Source organism: Callorhinchus milii, unplaced genomic scaffold (genome assembly GCF_018977255.1).
Source record: "Callorhinchus milii isolate IMCB2004 unplaced genomic scaffold, IMCB_Cmil_1.0 Scaffold3, whole genome shotgun sequence".
In the NCBI taxonomy this organism is placed as follows: Eukaryota; Metazoa; Chordata; class Chondrichthyes; order Chimaeriformes; family Callorhinchidae; genus Callorhinchus; species Callorhinchus milii.
Window position 1 is genome coordinate 8779789 of NW_024704744.1, and position 19735 is coordinate 8799523.

Sequence of the window (19735 nt, forward strand, 5' to 3'; positions counted from 1 at the left end):
TTGAAGAAAGGTGGTATGTAAAGAGACAGAATATTTTTGTTTATGTGTTTTGGCTGATATATGAAAGCTTCAACTTATTAAACAAACTGTACTGTGCAAATAAACATCATTTCTGTGTGTCTGCTTTCTACTGCTGTCACAAAAGGTTCACTGAAATTAGGTGACTGTATGGCGACTAATCAATAAAGTTGAAGCATTCTTGAAAAATATTTACACAAAAGAATAAATAAATAGAACCACAACCACAGCAATGTAAGTGTCAATTTCAAAATTTGCAGGATTCCTAAACTAATTCCATTTCTTATTTAAGGAATACTTCTGGGTTCTGCTCCATGTCTCCCGCCCGACCCGTCCTACCATCGGTGGCCGGGCTTTCAGCCTCTCTGCCCCCACACTCTGGAACTCCACCCCACAGTCCCTTCACCTCGCTTCCTCCCTTGGCTCCTTCAAGGCCGGTCTCAAGACCCTTCTTTTCGACCGTTCCTTTGGTTGCCCTCCCACTTCTCTGCCTTCCCTCACCTCTACCGCACCCTTCCCCGTGCTCGGGTCCCGCCCCCTGACTATCCAGCACTTTGGGTCGTCCTCCTGACGTGAAAGGCGCTCTATAAATGTAATTTGTTGTTTGGTACCCCTTTCCAGATAAGCGGTTTGATACACTCTGGGTTCTAGTGCCACAATTTTAATTTTACCCTGAGGTGACAATAAATTTTAGGTCCTAAAATCTAGAACCTAATGTTGGGCCTCAAATTTATAAAGTAAAATTGTTATTTTAGAGTAAAAATTAAATGGCAGCATTAGGAGCCTGAGTGGAGCAAACCAGTTACCTAGAGAGGGGAGCTATGTTATCGTACATAAAACGTTCTTTATGTATGATAGCACAGGAATCCCTCAAGTTTTACCCCATAGATATGGTCACAACATAAGGCACTAGTTTATTGTGTCTGTATCAACGGTATCTAATAATAGCTTTGGATGAAATAGACTACAGATACTGAAATTTTGAAATCCTAGAAATTACCAGGCTTTGATAGATTTATATTGAATAACACATTTACAACTGTTACTTAATGTTACTTAACAAAGGATGAGGTTACAATATGAATTTGAAATATTTTTGACAAAACCCTGATATTTTTGATGTCAACCAAGCCATATATATCGAAAACAAGATTCGTAACTACTTTTTATGACCTGTCATCTGTTTTTACTCACTTGGGAAGAATTATCACATAATCAAAGTTAAACATTCCAATGACAAAATGTCATTTGGAAGTATGCTTCGACCTATTCGCATGAAATTCTTTTGGAGGTCCATGTTTTTGTTATTTTGCTCAGCATCTTCTAAAAAGGTACTTGGCACCTAACAAAGAATACTTCACACATGTGTCTATTTTGCTGCAACATGCTTCTTTCTTGGAAAACATTCACGGCAGATGTATAGCAGATGTGTTTTTATTCCTCAAGATTAAAAAAAGGAAATATTAATAATAACAATCTTTGCCTTTCACATCAGGAGGACTTTGCAAAGCTCCTCATGTGATTTAATGTAAAATACAGTGAGTACGTAGTTTGTAGGTGAATGTGCAGACAATCTGCAAACAGCAATGTTCCACAAACAGCCATACAACAACAACAAGAGTGATCGGAAGAACATTGGTGCCTGAACAGATGTAGGGTCAGGCTGCTTTGCCGAATGTGCTTATGAAAAATATTAGCTGATACAATGATTTTGTAGCTCATGCAGTGGTAACATTGATCTATGAAGATTTGCCCCAGGCAATCTTGTGCCATACAGTAAACTCCTGATAACTCATCACTCCAAGGGAAAATGTGAGTCTTCTGTGGTGGCGAGTTAGGCATATGTGTAAATACTTAAATAAATGAGGCTGGGATATGATAAGTTAAATGGTAGTGCCAAGTTAAGCCAGGGTCGAGTTTATCAGGAGTTTACTGTATATCAAATACACAATTTAGATATGCAAGGTTATTACCCTCAAAGCTGCAATTAAACTACTCAAAAAGTAAAGAAGTCTAGGAAGACGGTGGAAGATGGTTCTTTTTTTGTCTGAAGGTCAATTAATAATACTGTTCCCCCCACGAGATTACATAGTCGACTAATCATCTAACTAATAACTAGGAAGACTCTTCTATTGTGCAATCAGTTGTTGTAAATTTTAAAAATATATATTTAGGTTTTCTTTTGTAATTGCCACTTTGAAACTCAAACGGATATGTTATGCAACTTGTTCGCTCAAGGAGACAAAATTCATGTGTGTTAGTGGGCCATTGCAGGACAATGATGTGGGCAGGAGTCAAAGGATCATTACATCTGTTCATTTTTTCAACCAACAAATATGCACAAGTACACACACGTGCATACACACACACAAACACGCTGTTCAACAGAGGCAACTGGATAGCCATAGCCTTTACGATCAGGTACTCTATTTGTGTTACCCTTTCTTCAGGAGCACTAATGCAGATCTATATGTTTCCTTACCATTTTCCTGGGTTCCATCGGCTAACTAGCACAAGTGCAAAACATTAGCAGACACATTTTCATGAAGATGATTTCCATTTATTCAGATTAATAAGCTGTTTGGCAGCCCCTTTGTTCACTTATCAGAATTCTTGTTCCAGAACTGCTGACTGCTTTTAATATTCATGGAGATTTTCTGAGAAATAAATTTTTAAGGATTATCTAAACAACCGAATAATAACACGATTGGAAAGGTGTCAGTTTAGCTGTGAAAATGATAAAAAAAACACACAATCTGGATAAAAATAATCACGTAAAAGGAATTTAAAGTTAATAGGATGAAATAATAATCCTTGTATTGATAATAGTGCCTTATCACGGCTCGAGACATCTCAAATCGTTTCACAGAATATACAGTAAAGTGGATTGACTATATATTTTGTGGGGCAGCCAATTGCACATTGCAGTGTCCCACAAACAGTTGTGGAAGGAGTGACCAAATTACTATTATTATTTATTTATTTGAAGCAATTATTAACCCTGGAAAACGATCTGCCAATCGACTAACAATCGGGTTCCTACTTACTGCTAGGTAAACAGGCATGTGCAGTATGGAAACTTGTCAAAGATTTCTCCTTTCCTGGGAATCGAGCCCAGGTCCTCTCGCTTGCAAGGGAATGTGCTAACCACTACAGCACAGGACTCCACACAAATAAACAAGTGCAGATAGAAATTGTTTTGCGTGCTATAGAAATATTAATCGGGTATTTAACTGAAATGGATTTGATCAAACTTTAAGCAAATCTAATACAAATCTCCTGGGCTGCCTCGCCTGGATATTCGGTATGTATTGTGATACTTCCTTCATTTGTTCTATGGCTATAAACATTATTATTCAAATCCATTGAAACGAGAATTTAGGCAGATTCAGCTGGACATTTAGTTGCCACCAACCCTCACCAAAGGATGATGTGAAGTTGAATCACCTTTTCTCTCGCTTTAACTCCTTTCCACCGCACATCCATGCCATGACCCACTTGGCCTTCCCCCACTTCCTCAACATTGTCCGACTCCGCCACTGTCTCATACCGCAGGCCGTGGAAACCTTCATACACGCATTCATCACATTGAGGCTTGACTGCAAACCCCTTGCTTGTTGGCCTCCCCAACTCCTCTCTCCATAGGGCTACAGATCATCCAGAACTCTGCAGCCCGTGTCCTCTCCCGCACCAGGTTCCCTGACTATCACCCCCATCCTCGCCCAACTCCACTGGCTTCCCATCACACACGGGATATCGTTCAAGATCCAGGTCCTCACTTTCAAAGCCCTTCATGGTCTTGCTCCCCCCGCCTCTGCGACCTTCTAACCCCCTATCAACCTGCCTGCTTCCTCCGCTCATCGGGCTCCACCCAGGCTGCTTCACGTCCTCCGCCTCGCCCACTCCACCATTGGTGGGCGGGCCTTCTGCCACTCTGCCCCCAGCTCTGTAAGTTTAGCTTATAAAGAGAAGCAAAGCCAAATAGTATTGATGCACTGATTTCAATATACTGTTGAAGATAGCAATAGGTACTGGTGTAAATGAATAAAATATTAGATAAGGAGAGGTTGGGAATGAACTGTGGGGTGAAAAATCAGCATTTCGTAATAGATTATGTGACAACTATCATGTCAGATTTGTTATAAAACAATACATACATCATCTAATATGTAGTGTTATTGTTAGGAAAATCTTGAAAGATTTAGTTCTGGTATTGTATGGGCAAAATAAGTTCAAATATTTAGCAAAGCAGCAGAAAAGAAATAGGTAAGAGACATCATGGGATTGATTTGGATAGCACTTTTCAAAGAGCTGGCACAGACATGATGGGCCAAATGGGCTCCTTCTGTGTTGCATATTTCTATGATTCTATGATAACAAGGAATGACTACAATACTGTATTCTGTAATGCCATTAAGGAGTGTATATATACTGGTACCCGGTGTGAGTGGATGTTGCATTTTTTACTTCTGAATTGGTATCAGTGCTAAATCTGTGATCTGCATTCTGTCAATAAAGAGTCTCGGAAGAAAATGCATTCCATACCATTTTTTTGAGGAAAAATTGCCCACCAAACACGGTCACTCCACTTTACAGTATTACCTGTGAAGCGCTTTGGTTCTTCAAGTGAAAGGCGCGATACCAAATGTAAGAATTTTATTATATATAAATTCCCAGAGTGAGTCGCAGAAGCTTAGATATGAATGTAATTCCTAGAAAATTGTTTAACAGAGGAAGAATCGCAAAATACTTCTGAAGAATACCGAATATGTGATCCTGCTGATGGAGACATAGAGAAGGCATTTAAGATTCAGGAGGTGTCGTCAGAGGATAAATCTAACCAAGAATAAGTCTTGACTATGTCTAACTAGGGAATACTCTGAGACGTCTGCCTGTTCAGGTGGATGTTAAAGATCCCATGACACCATTCGAAAGACATGGTGTCCGGGCCAGCAAACCTCCAGATAACATTGATGACTCACTGCATGGCTGCAAAATGGTTGCTGTGAAGAAAACACAAAATGCTGCAGAGGCTGGAAATCTGAAACAAAAACAGAGAGAGCTGGGAAAACTCAGCTGGTCAGGCAGCATCTATGGAGAAAGGAAAGCGAGTCAACGTTTCGGGTCCACGACCCTTCGTCAGAACCGAAACGTTGACTCACTTTCCTTTCTGCTGCCTGACCTGCTGAGTTTTCCCAGCTCTCGCTGTTTTTGTTTCAAAATGGTTGCTGTGTTTGGTTCCAAAACCACCACTGGACTAAAATAATCATTATGGAAAATGCTGAGAAATTTTGACATACTAAGTGCAATGAAAATACAAGTTCTTTTTTTCTTTTGTTACTGTTGGTTCTATAAACAAATGATTCTCCCACAAAATACACAGTCAATTCATTTTACAATATATTCTGTGAAGCACTTTGAGACATCTCAACAATATGATAAGGCGCTATATCAAATGCAAGGATTATTATTGTGTTCCTGGATGATGTTTACGGTACTAATTGATTGTTGAAGTGTCACAGGTATATTTCACAGTACTCTTTCATCAGTACCTGTTGGAATTTAGATTTTTTGGGGGTTTGAAGCCACATTTACCTCTCTAATTCTCATTGATGCACATGTCAACCATTAAAATAAGCTCAGGTATGCCAAGGCACCAGAAGTAGATGGCAGAGATTCTGGCTTGTAGAGGACAATTTCAGGACAGACACTTGCAAATATTTATCTAATTAAGGACTGGGACAGGCTGCAAGGAAGGGTGGTCGAGGCCAGTGCATGGTGAACTCATTTAATAAACAGATTGATGCCGCTGTGATGAGAGGACAGTTGGGTGGGTGTTCTGGAGGGATAAGATCAAATGGGATCAAACATTCTCTTGAACAGGCAGACGGGACCTCATTTTAACATATCATCTGAAGGATGGCACCTCTAGCAATGCAACACTCCCCCAGTAATCCATTGGAGCGTCAGCTGAAACTGTGAGTTCAAAGTCCCGATGTGGGGCTTGAACCTGCAACCATATGACTCAGAGGTGAGAATGCCGCCAACCTATCCAGGCTAACACCTTTTGTTGTACAAGGATTTCAACAGATATGATGGGGATGCAAAAGCATAAATAATAATAATAATCCTTGCATTTGATATAGTGCCTTAGCACGTTGCTGAGACATCTCACAGCACTTCACAGAATATACAGTAAAATGGATTGACTGTATATTTTGTGTACGAAGTATGGCGGCCTATTGCACCCAGCATTGTACCACAAACAAGCATGGATTAAATGAGTAAATTACTATTATTTAAACATTTTTATTATGAATATAATTTTTTTGAAGGGATTATTACCCCCAGAAAGTGATCCGCCAATCGATTAACAAACCTGGTTTCTACTTACTACTAGGTAAATAGTGAAGTAAGGAAACTTGCCATAAGTTTGGCTCAGCCTGGGAATCAATCCCGGATCCTTTCTTGTGATACAGTGAGATTAGTAATTTACTAAGAAAATAATTAAAATGTTTCAACTGCAATTTATTTAATACAAAATTGTGGACACTTTCATAGAATGTGGACCAAAATAATTTACAAGGTTTTTATGCAGCCATTCTTAGATGGTTACTTAAGCACAAGGTATTTCTAAAGAAAGGAAGATAAATTTCATATCTCTGAGGATGTTATCCTGTGAGAACGGTGCTATATAAATGCAAGTTGCTGTTGGTAAGAAATAACATACAAGATTTTGTTCTGGCTTTATGTTTTTAATAAAAATCCTGCTATTAGAACAAAATACAATTTACATTTGTGTAGTGTCTGCCTTGTGCATCAGGAGGACATCTCAAAGCACTTAAAATAATTATTTGAAATAGCGATGCTATTACTTTTAGAAAATGTTCTGCAAAATAATAATAGTAATCTTTGTATTTAATATAGCAACGTATCATGCTTTGAAATGTCTCAAAGCTTCACAGAATATACTGTAAAGTGAATTGACTTTATATCTTGTGGGCGGAACGCGGCAGCCAATTGCGCACAGCAGTGTCCCACAAACAGTGGTGGGTTGAGTGACCAAATTATTATTTGTTTTTAAAGTATGTATTCTATCAGAATCAGTCTTTAGAACTGCACTTGCTGTATTAGAGTAGTGCAGTTGGTCAGGGTATAAAATATAAGTGCACAATCGGGTTATGAATTGGAGACAAACTCAGCCACTCTCACTTCACTTTAGTGATGTAATTGTTAAAATCTAAGCAGACATCCTCCATAAATGACAGAACCATGTTCAATGTTGTCTTAAATGCGAAGTATAAATCAAAAGATGCTCTATTTCCAATCTTCACCAGAAGAAAATATTTTCACTTAGATCATTAGCAACTCAGTTCTGGAGCCAACTGGCAAGTATCCAAAATCTGTACTTCAAAGTGCATTTGCTGATGTTATCCATCACAACAATAGACATTTTCTTGTCAATGTTTGCATTCTGCACTGTTGACTGTCTAGCCATAGAATTGCTGGTTGCAGTTTTCTTCACTCCATAAAACATTGCCACTCCTGCGATTTTAGCTTCTTTGCAGCCTACTCTGCACTGTAGAGAATTACACAACTTTCACTCTCTGAAATAATATTAACGTATTTCAAACAAGAAAAGATTGTTCTAAAGGCGGATGCAAACCCCCCACTCCGAAAGTTTTTTTTAAAAGTCTACAGTAATTGTCATTTTTGTATACTCAATTTCATTGCTATTCAAGCATGTGTGATAAATAGATACACAATTTTACATTTATTTAACGCAGGAGAGAAAACTTAAATTCTGACCTGGGAAGATTTAAATGTTTTGAATGATTTGAAGGACGGTTTAAAAAATCACCATGAAATTTAAGTTTACTTCATGCACATTTTGTAAACCCATCTGACACCAATTTAAATTGTGTGCAGGTATGCAAGACTATTTTTGGGTCAGCCGGGTGTCTGACAGATGCAGAAACCGATCACAATGCTTAAAGTTCCATATATGCCACAAACACATGGAAATTCCTTGTGTCTAGGATAGGATGCATATTCTCTCCCTTGAGGGACACACCCCGTTACTTAATTCTGGAGAGTATTAGGCAGATTTTGGTGAAAGCCAGGATTAGGGTACTGCTGGAGTTTAGCCACCAGAGCTTGCCATTGATAGCACTCTCAGGCAACCTTTCCACTGGTTGTCCAGCTAGGATAGATACCAGAACGTTTCTCTTTCCTCAGAGGGTAATTAAGACTGGAACAGTTTGCTAGGAAGGGTGATTGATGCCAGGACTCCAGACTAATTTAACGAGTAACTTGGTGCTGTAATGAGAGGTGGGTATTCTGGAGGGATGAGATCAGATTGGCCGAAGGGCTTCCTTAATTCAAACCAATCTTATTATCTTTTTGGTCAGCCAAAAAGGTTGGCCACAGACCCAATGCATATGGGTTCACAAGATTTTGGGAATGATATTCAAGTATATGGGGAAAGAGCGGGGGACTGGGATTGATTGGGTAGCTCTTCCAAAGAGCCGGTACAGGTGTCCTTCTGTGCTGTAATATTCTATAATTCTATGATATATGGGCGTTCAGTACAGGACAAACCCTATTAAGTATCACTATAATGTGGGTTTCATTTCAATGCGGTTGAGTTATTGACCCCAATTTTCTTACTTGAAAGTCAAAATTGTGTCAACTAAACAACTAAGTCCCGAAATAAAAAAATGGCCACATTCTGAGTCATCAAAGTCATCATACAACACACAGAAAGTGACATCAGTGGCAATCTGACATCCTGGAAGTTGGCCATTTTATTGTACCTCTTTACAACATGTGACCTGAAACATTGAACCCACACAAGCTTCTTATTGAAGGATTGACCTGCATTTAAGACCATCTATCTATTACTGTGATATTTCTTTTTTATTTACTTTATTTCCCCAGTTTTCCCCACTAAACAGGATAATGTAGCTACAGTGGAGTCCTGTAGCTCAGTGGTTAGAGCACTCGCTTTGCAAACGAGAGACCTGAGTTCAATTCCAGGCAGGGCGAAACCTTGGGCAAGTTTCCTTACTCCACACGCCTAATAATAATCCCTCCAAAACAAAAAACAATAATAAAATTGGTCATTTTCAATCTACGACTGTTTGTGGGACACTGCTGTGCGCAATTGGCTGCCGTGTTCGCCCTCAATTCAATTCAATTCAATGCAGTCAATTCACTTTACAGTATATTCTGTGAAGCGCTTTGGGACGTCTAGAAGATGTGAAAAGCACTATATCAAATGCAAGGATTATTATTATTATGATTGCTGCTCTGCATCTTTCTCCACATAGGATTTTTGTCTGGTCAAAGACACGGATTTCACCAAGAGGGATTTCATGGAATCCGCTCTTAGCAAGTTTGAGTCCACTGGAAACTACCAATTACTTAAACCATAGGCATAGGTTTAGAAATAAAAAAAATACAATTGATCACTCAAACCACGACTGTTTGTTTGACACTGCTGTGCACAATTGGCTGCCACATTTTGCCTACAAAATATGGTTAATCCACTTTTCAATATATTCTGTGATGCTTTGAGACATCTCAATGACATAATAACTCAGTGTATCAAATGCAAGGATTATTATTATTATAGCACTGTTATCTTTTGATCAGAACTGTAAAAGAAAAGCTATTACCACTAATTGTACAAGAACAACTATGAGCTTCCTAGGACTTGTATCATCAATTATTGGGAAATATGTGGTTAATTAACAAGCATCTATTTTATTCATCTCGTCACCAATGTATCAATGTAACCAACTATAGAGGAATGCTATTAAAACTGTTGGCGGGTACAATATGATCACATTACAAAGATGTATGATAATGTGCTTGTTTGTAACTACAGAGTGCAAAGACAAAGCAACCTAAATAGATGCATTTTGCCAACAATTTATTCCTTGTGAGAAATTCAGAGTCTGCCTCAAATAAAATATTCCACTTGCACTGTTAAGCGCTCTGAGACGCTACCCTGCATGGAGGGCACTATATAAGTGCAAGTTGTTGTTGTACTCCCTCACCCTGTTACAATATTGAGTTAGTAACAACAACAACTTGCATTTGTATAGCGGCCTTTATATAGGATGATGTCTCAGAGTGCATCACAGTGACAGTGGGAATGCAAGACATGTTTATGGCATTAAGTAATTATTTTGTTTACTTTGTCTGAGAAAGAGTTCTTTGAAGGTGGAACAATTTCTCCAAACAAAAGTTGGCTGTATTCAATTGGAGACATTGCTTTTCTTCATTACAAGCCAAGCCCAGAACTATTGACTGAAAGCAAACATCTTAACAGCCTAATTCGTTGGATATTAAACACATTATTGTATCCTGAAATTGTGCTCTGCTGGCAATGTAACAGGCAAATCTCCGTTATGTCACAGTCATTACATTTTACCTTTCTGGCATGTAATAACAGGTCCAGTTGAAGTGCTTTGGTTATATTAATGATGCTCTCAAATGGAAGAGTTCCTCAGTAACCTAATCACAGTGAATGTGATTTCCAGGAATAAAGGGACAAATTTAATTCAAATGAACATTAAGAAAGTTAAAAGTTAACATATTTGCTTAAATCTAAGGCGTCCTTGAATCAAGGATACAGGCAGATTTAGAGGGTTTGGAAAAAGATTTGACTTATATAACAACTTTTAAGAGAGTAGATAATTATTTGGGGAGTTTAAGTTTGCAGGGCTATGGAGAGAGAGCGTGAGAATGGTAATTGATTTGTATAGCTCTTTTCAAAGAGTTGGCACAAACATAATGGGCCGAATGGCCTCCTTCTGTTCTGTATAATTCTATGATTCTATGATATAAGATGTATGTAAAACTTTTCAGATAGGGAGAATGTCTCAAAGCATTTACATAAATAGAGTGGGAGCCTGAGATCGGAGGTAGATAGAGGAGGTAGAAAGACAAAATAGTTGATATCTTAATAATAATAATAAACCTTGCATTTGATATAGCGCTTTTCACGTCTTTTAGATGTCTCAAACCGCTTCACAGAATAGACTGTAAAGTGAATTGACTGTATATTTGTGGGTGAAATGCGGCAGTCAATTGCACACAGCAATGTCCCACAAACAGTCATGGATTGAAATGACCAATTTATTATTGTTTTTTTTTGAGGGTTTATTATCAGAAGTGTGGAGTAAAGAAACTTGCCCATGGTTTCGCCCTGCCGGGAACCGAACCCAGGTCTCTCGCTTGCAAAGCGAGTGCTCTAACCACTGAGCTGCAGGACTCCACAATCATTAATAGTGGAGCAGGGAGAATGAAGGAGGGGAGTGAGTGGCTGGGGGAGGAGTGTCACAAGATGTTGCAGTAGTATGGTGGAGAAAGACCTTAGAAGCATTTAAAGGTAAAGATGAAGATCTTAAATTTAATAGGGAGTAAATGGAGTCAGGCGAGGATGGCGTAATGGATTCTCGGAGCCTCGTGGAGCAGAGTTTATGGGCTGTAGAGTTCGGGATTCTGGAATTTGTTCAGGGTGGAGCTAGGGAGGTCGGCAAGCAGTACATTGACAAAGTCAAGGCTGCTGCTCACAAACAAAACACCACACAAGTATTTGAGTTGAAGTGAGCAACCAGGGAGGTCGATATGGTCAACACATGAGGTGAGGAGGTACTGTTGAGAGCCTAGCAGGATAGCCTCAGCGTTGTTGACTTTGAGTTGCAGATAGGTAAGGCACATCCAGTACTTGAAGTCTGATGGGCAGACATTCAGATGAGCAGCATCCTGCAGTCGAGGATGGAGACAGAGCTGGATGACACCTGTTTACATATGGATGTGAACTCCATGCTTGCGGCAATAGGAAAAGCCAGCAAAATAATTTAAAATGACAGAGCTCTTTGCACACAGCTTGAACTCCTTCATTGCATTATTGGGTCAAGACAGAACTTTCAGCAATTAATCAGCCATACGAATCTAAGAATGAATAATTTGTCATCAATATGAAGGAGATGAGGGCCTTTGATGGTTGGAGAACTATTCTCCCTTATATGAATAGGTGGTAAAAAGTATAGACAAAGTATGTATCCATGGTGGGTGGGTGGGGCGGAGGAGGAAACTGTCTCTCATCAAAACCAGTATGAACTGAGGAAATGATTCAAACAACTGTATAGCTTGAAAAAATCAGGTCAATAATCACGGAACCTTCTTGGTTTCTGATAGAGATAATATTGTCTTCCAGCGGCAACTAAACAAAGTTGATGTTGCAGTATCCCTGACAGCATTCCACATGTGCCTTAGTGAAATCCAAATGCTTTATAATTAAAGATTTTCAGAACTGGGGTTAAGTTCTGGGGTTGGGGAGGACACGTTTGCAGGGCTATGGGGAGAGAGCAGGGGAGTGGGATTGATTTGGATAGCTCTTTTCAAAGAGCCGACACAGACACGATGGGCCAAATAGCCTTATACAATTATACAACAATAGTGTTGTATAATTCTATGAAGTGACTAGTGATACAGTCATAGTAAATCATTTGCTGCTTAATTTTCACCCTGACTTACAACAACAAGATTACTTAAACATGACAACAACAACAACAAGATTGCATTTATAGAGCGCCTTTCACATCGGGAGGACGTCCCAAGTCGCTGGACAGTTGGGTTGGGACCTGAGCAGGGGGGAAATGGTCAGGGGGGAGGGAGGGAGCGAGGAGGGGGTAGAGAGTCCAGAGGGGAGCTGAAGGCACGGTTGAAGAGAAAGGTCTTGAGACCGGCCTTGAAGGAGGAAAGGGAGGAAGCGGCGAAGGCACTGGGGGATGGAGTTCCAGAGCCTAGGGGCTGAGAGGCTGAAGGCCCAGCCACCGATGGTAGGGCGGTTAGGGCGGGGGATGTGGAGCAGACCGGAGCCAGAGGAATGGAGGGTATGGGCAGGTACGTGGGGGGATAGTAGGTCGGAGAGGTAGGAGGGAGCAAGGCCGTGAATGGCCTTGTAGGTGAGGATGAGGATCTTGAATTCGATCCTCTGGGGGATGGGGAGCCAGTGGAGGCGAGCGAGGGTGGGAGTGATGTGGTCCCGAAGCCTGGTGCGGGACAGTACACGAGCTGCAGAGTTCTGAATGACCCGCAGCTTGTGGAGGGAGGTGCCGGGAAGGCCGGCGAGGAGAGAGTTCCCATAGTCCAGCCTTGAGGTGATAACGGCGTGGACCAGGGTTTCAGCAGCGTGAGGGGTGAGGTAGTGCCGTAGTCTGGCGATGTTCCGCAAGTGGTGGAAGGCGGTGCCAGTTGTGGTGCGGATGTGGGGAAGAAAGGACAGCTCAGGGTCGAACAGAACCCCGAGGTTCCTGACTGACTTTGAGAGGTGGAGAGTGCAGCCTTGGATGCTGATGCTGTCAGCGCCTGAGGTGCGGAGGCGCTGACGTGAGCCAATCAGGAGGGCCTCAGTTTTTCGCACGTTGAGCTGAAGAAAGTTGTCTCTCGTCCAGGACTCGATGTCGGACAGGCAGCTGTCAGGACATCGGTGGTCATGGAGTTGAGGTTAGAGGAGGAAAGGTAGAGTTGGGTGTCATCTGCATACATGTGGAAGTTAACTCCATGTCTGCGGACGATGTCACCACAGGGGGAGCGTATAGAGGGTGAAGAGGAGGGGACCGAGGACAGAGCCCTGAGGGACACCGCACGAGACAGTGCGGGGCTGGAGGAAAAGCCGTGACAAACCCCGTTGAATCTCTTTGCAGTTTATATGTCTTAGCTTCCATCATATTATTTTTTCTCTCGTGTCCTAATCGTCGATTCTGAAGCGCTCGACACTTGTTTGCAATCTTATTTATCATAATTAAATTGTTTATAAAAGCTCCGGACAGAGGGAGCCACACACATACACACAGACACACACTCACAGACACACAGAGAGGCACATACTCACAAACAGAGAGAGACACACACACACTTACAGGGAAAGAGAGAGACACATACTTACAGACAGAGAGAGCGAGACAGACACCTTACAAACGCAGAGAGACACACACACACACAGACACAGAGAGAGAGAGATAGTCACACTTACAGACACAGAGAGAGAGACACACACACACTCACAGATATAGATAGACACATTCGCTGACAGAGACATACACACACACACACACACATACTCACAGAGAGAGAGAGAGAGAGAGAGAGAGAGAAAGAAACACAACAACAATAAATTACAGGACATTTGTAAAGTGCTTTCATGTTCGGAAGATGCCCCAAAGCACTGGATAGCCAAGACGTGCACCTGAGCTGGGGGGTTGGGATCAGGAGCAACGGAGGTGAGGGAGGCAAGGAGGGTGACCAAAGGCGTGGTGGAAGAGGAAGGTCTTGAGACCTTTGCACTCTCCTCCAGTGAGCTGAAAGGTTGTCTGACCTACAGACAGCACCAGCCACTGGCAACATTGACCCTGTTCATCACATAAAGCCACCTCCTCCTCCTTTGCCATTGTTGGGCAATATTGCCAGAGGCACCAAGTGGACAGTCTCCGAACTTCATTATAACCAAAGCCTGGACCATCTGGCTCCAGGAGCACAGTCTGGCCATCTTCTACTCCCAGATACAGCTCCTTACACTGAAATGTTTGTGGTTCCATTTCCCATTCAAATCACTGTGTAGACACATCCAGGCAACAAAGATTCTGATTGACTACAGTCCCGCCATCTAATTTCTGACCCTGTCAGAAACGCTGAAAAGAAAATTGCAATTATCATGCTTTAACTTTTGGTGCAAAAAAACATACCGGTCAACTATCCAGACCCCTTCACTCAAGTTCGTTTTGGCTACCAGAATTGTTTAATACTAAAGATTTAATACTGTTACTCCAAAATGACTTCAGATCGGGCCTGAAGACCTTCCTTTTCGACTGTGCCTCCGGTTCCCTCCTACCTCCCTCCAGCTCAGGGTCGGGCTCCAACACTGTCAAGTGCTCTGGGACGCTACGCTGCACGAAGGGTGCTGTGTAAATGCAAGTTGCCGTTGCTTGGTTCAGTAATGAGTAGTTTTCTGTGGCTCCCAAAAGAAGTTCAAAATTAAAGGTGGTATTTAAAAAATTGTCATTTTTAAACGCTCTGAAATGTTAAGAAAATAGAGTAAATCTCTAGCAAGTTGGAGCTTCTACCCTGTAAGTGGAAGTTCGCAAACAAATTAGGAGCAAGATGGGTGATCTCGCAAAGAGTTTCTGAGAAGAAATGCCATCCTGGCTCAGTTGGTAACTCTTGCACGTCAGAGGCAGAAGGTTGTGGGTTCAAGACCCATGTCAGCACTTCAATTTTGTATACTCCAAGTGTGCTGCATTATATGAAGTTGCCATTCTTTAGATGTGATGTTCAATCAAGGCTCTGTTCAGGTGGACATTAAAGATCCCATGGCTCTGTTTGGCAAAGAGAATGAAGTTTCTCCCCAGATATTCAGGCCCCAGATAAAATCAGTCATTCTCTTAATGCTTGTTTGTAAGACAATGTTGTGCACAAATTAGCTGCTGCATTTGCCTCCCAAAAAAAACACTGACACTGCACTTTACAGTATATTCTGTGAAGCGTTTGAGATGTCATCTTGACATAAAACGCGCTGTTTCAAATGAAAGGGAAAAAAAAGAGAAATTCTGCCTGGGTCTAGATTTATTCTATTTATGCAGTCAAATTCAGTCTTAGTTTGAAGTAATTTCTCTGTAATTCACATAAAGCACCTTACAGAAAAACGGCTTCAAAGTTAAAATGTCAAAATCTGGACACTCTAAAATGCCACGTACATAAATAGAGTAAATCTAGACCAAAGTGGAATTCTCCTCATTCATAAGCTGCCGAGTTGATGGTAAACTGTAGGAGCAGACTGAATTTATTGGTTGAGGATGGAATATTTTTTGGTTGATGGTCAGTGAGATGGGTCAATGATCTAGACCTGCCTGAAGTCATTACCTCTTTTAGTTAATATTATATTCCTTTGCTATAAATCCATTTAATTGCCTCTTTCATCAATGCCAATAAACTGGTTTGACAGTTTAATGTATTTACCTGTAATAATCCTAAGATCTCTTTACTGATCAACTTCTGAGCAAACTGTTCCATTTAACTTGTATGATATTTCCATTTGCAGACCCATACTCTTTTTTCAACAATCATCCACATTGAACCACATGTGGGTAATGTTACATGCATCAGTGACTATCTAGCTATTTGCAAAGCACGGACTTTTTCAGTTGCCTGCTCCGTACTGTCTTGGGAAAACAGATATGGGGATCAGCAAAGCAGCTGTCACTTGCCTTTTACATTAGATACAGTGGACTTGCTGCAGCCTGCAGTATCACCTCTAAGGACATGAAATATGTCAAAGCCATTGAAGGTGAGAGCAGCTGTCACCTCCATTACTATCAGCAAGGCTGTGTTCACACCAGAATCTGTTTCTATATCAGTCCTCAACTCAACTCCTAGGTCAAGAACAACTTTGACAACTAAAATCTCTGGAGACTTTGTTTCTTTGTCAGGTTAACAACACATTGGGCAAAATCCTCCACTGGACGTTAAACTTACCAGCTTTAACCGCGTGTATTTATATTGAAATAAAAATTTGTAATAACACACTGAAAACATTGACCCGCCAGCACAAAGCTCTGATAATTTGGACATTATCCGAGGAACTGGATATTTCTCCCGCTTTCCTTTCCTGTTCTGCCTTTCCAGCCCATTGAATAAGCATTGATGGAATACAGAATTTTCTTGTCTCCGTGCAGTAGTTTGTGCTAAAAGTAAGCGAGTGTGACTCAAACCCTTGAACATAACTATCCGCAGTTACACATAAACAAAAAATAAGTTCTGGGGTTCCATATAAAAACTTGCTAGCTCCTCGTATTGTTTCCGATTCTTATGCACTATGGATTATGCAGTTGTACAACAGAAACACTGATTTTCAAGGGACGACAGATTGTTAGACTATCACTTAATGAGGAAAAGACACATTGTTGGAAGCAGGTGAAGTACCAACCCAAAACATGGCATTGATACACAAGGGTTGTAAGGTTTAAATGCGCAATCTTCTCTGCTTAGATTTGTAATTCTTCGAGCACTGATTTTCGTTGACATATTTCATTGTGCTTCCAGCTAGAAGACAGTGTATAGACAGAACTGGTTGCCATCTGAACTAAAGATCAACACAGTGACAGGAAATATTTTTCCTCCCCCCACTGGAGCATTGCTAACTTTCTATGTTGCTGGTACTTTTTGTGTACAGTACATTTGGTGTCAGAACAACAATGCCACCAGAGACAACTATAACAGGAACAGATGTCTCATACTTTTTGTGGCTGCTTGGGAACGCACAACGACAAGTGGCACCGACCATCAAAGTCAATAGGAGCACCACGACCCAATGCTTACTGCCGCATCTTTGGTTAAGCAGGTGATGGCTCTCTTTCGAAGCAAGCAAAAGCTTCTGGCTCAGGTCAGTCAGGTTCTTTGCTGTTCGCACCTTGTGTATGAAACTGGAGGGGAAAACTGTATATGGTCTGCAGAACTGGCAATGACTACATTAGTTAGGCGCAGAGATGAAAGGCCCAATACCTTGGGGGACAAAGAGCCTAAACAGTTATCTCTTTCAGGTAGCCAGCACAGATATGCTTTAAATTTCTATGGTTGTGTTGTTTTCCACTTCCATGTGCATAAACATATAGGCAAACAAAGGTAAACAGCCAATTTGTGCAGACAGAAATTTGAGGATCTAAAATATGGAATTTCAAACTGAATTCCATAATAAATTGACATTCCACAGATCCTACAAAAAAGACAGGAATAGCTGGAACCCACACTCAGCCCCGTGGCAATATCTTTAATCTAAAGGAAACATTTTGAGTTGAAAGCAAAGGTGTTGAGAGTGAGGACAGATCCAAACACTGATGGGGGTGGAGTGCAGTTGGAGCACTGATAAACCCTGGAGGCTGTTAGGGTGAAGGATGGCATCAGTTAACTTGAATCTGATACAGCATCTCAAAGGATCACGATCACAAGATTGGTTTGGTTGAAGAAGTCCCTTTGTATCATCTGTTTTCATCCTTAAAGTACAGCCATCTCACCTTCCACCCATTGCAACAGCATTAACAACAACAACAGCAACAAGATTACATTTGTATAATGCCAGATTACATTTGTATAGCGCCTTTCACGTCAGGAGGACGTCCCAAGGCGCTGGACAGAGTACAGCATTTCAGTCCCGAGCTGGGGTCGGGAGGGGGGGAAGGGGGAGGAGGGGAAGGGGGGTGGCCAGTGCCATGGTCGAAGAGGAGGATCTTGAGGTGGGACTTGAAGGAGGCTAAGGAGGGGGTGAGGCGGAGTGATTGGGGGATGGAATTCCAGAGGTTGGGGGCAGAGTGGCTGAAGGCTCTCCCACCAATGGTGGGGCGGGTGGGTTGGGGGACGTGGAGCAGGCCAGAGCCGGCTGAGCGGAGGGAGTGGGCGGGTTGGTAGGGGGTAAGGAGGTCGCAGAGGTAGGGCGGGGCGAGGCCATGGAGGGCTTTGTATGTGAGGACCAGGATCTTGAACTGGATCCTCTGAAGGATAGGGAGCCAATGGAGTCTGGCGAGAATTGGGAGATGGGGTCACGGAGTTTGGTGCGGGAGAGGACACGGGCTTCAGAGTTCTGGATTATCTGCAGCCTGTGGAGGGAGGAGTTGAGAAAGCCAACAAGCAGGACGTTTGCATAGTCGAGCCTGGAGGTGATGAAGGCATGAACAAGAGTTTCAATGGCCTGAGGGTTGAGGTAGTGGCAGAGTCGGGCGATGTTACGGAGGTGAGGGAAGGCAGAGCGGGTCATGGCTTGAATGTGGGGGAAAAAAGACAGTTGAGGGTCGAACAAGACACCTAGGCTCCTGACTGGCTTGGTGAGTCGCAGTGTGTAACCATGGAGGTTGATGCTCCCAGAGCCTGAGGTGCTGAGGCGCTGGCGCGAGCCAATCAGGAGGGCCTTAGTCTTGTTCACATTCAATTGTAGAAAATTTGCCCTCATCCAGGACTTGATGTCCGACAGGCAGTCTGTCAGGACAGCAGTGGTCCTGGAGTTGAGGGTGGAGGCAGAAAAATAGAGTTGGATGTCATCCGCACACATGCGGAAGTTGACCCCATGTCTGCGGATGATGTCACCAAGCGGGAGCATAGAATAATAATAATAATCCTTGCATTTGATATAGCGCTTTTCACGTCTTTCAGACATCTCAAAGTGCTTCACAGAATATACTGTAAAGTGAATTGACTGTATATTTGTGGGCGAACGCGGCAGCCAATTGCGCACAGCAATATCCCACAAACAGTCGTAGATTGAAAATGACCAATTTATTATTGTTTTGTTTTTTTGGAGGGATTATTATTAGGTGTGTGGAGTAAGGAAACTTGCCCAAGGTTTCGCCCTGCCAGGAATTGAACTCAGGTCTCTCGCTTGCAAAGCGAGTGCTCTAACCACTGAGCTATAGGATTCCACTGTAGATATTAAAGAGGAGAGGGTCAAGGACAGAGCCCTGGGGGACGCCAGACATGACAGTACGGAGACTGGAGGAGAAACCGTTAGAGGCAACAAAGGGGACACTGTGAGAGAATTAAGCTGTTTTTTAATGAGTATATTGTTCTGGCCTCAACCTCCTTTCCTGGCAACCTGTTCTGGTCGTTAATTACCCTCTGGGTAAAAAAGCTTCCTAGTGTGTGACCTGAAGTTGCCTTG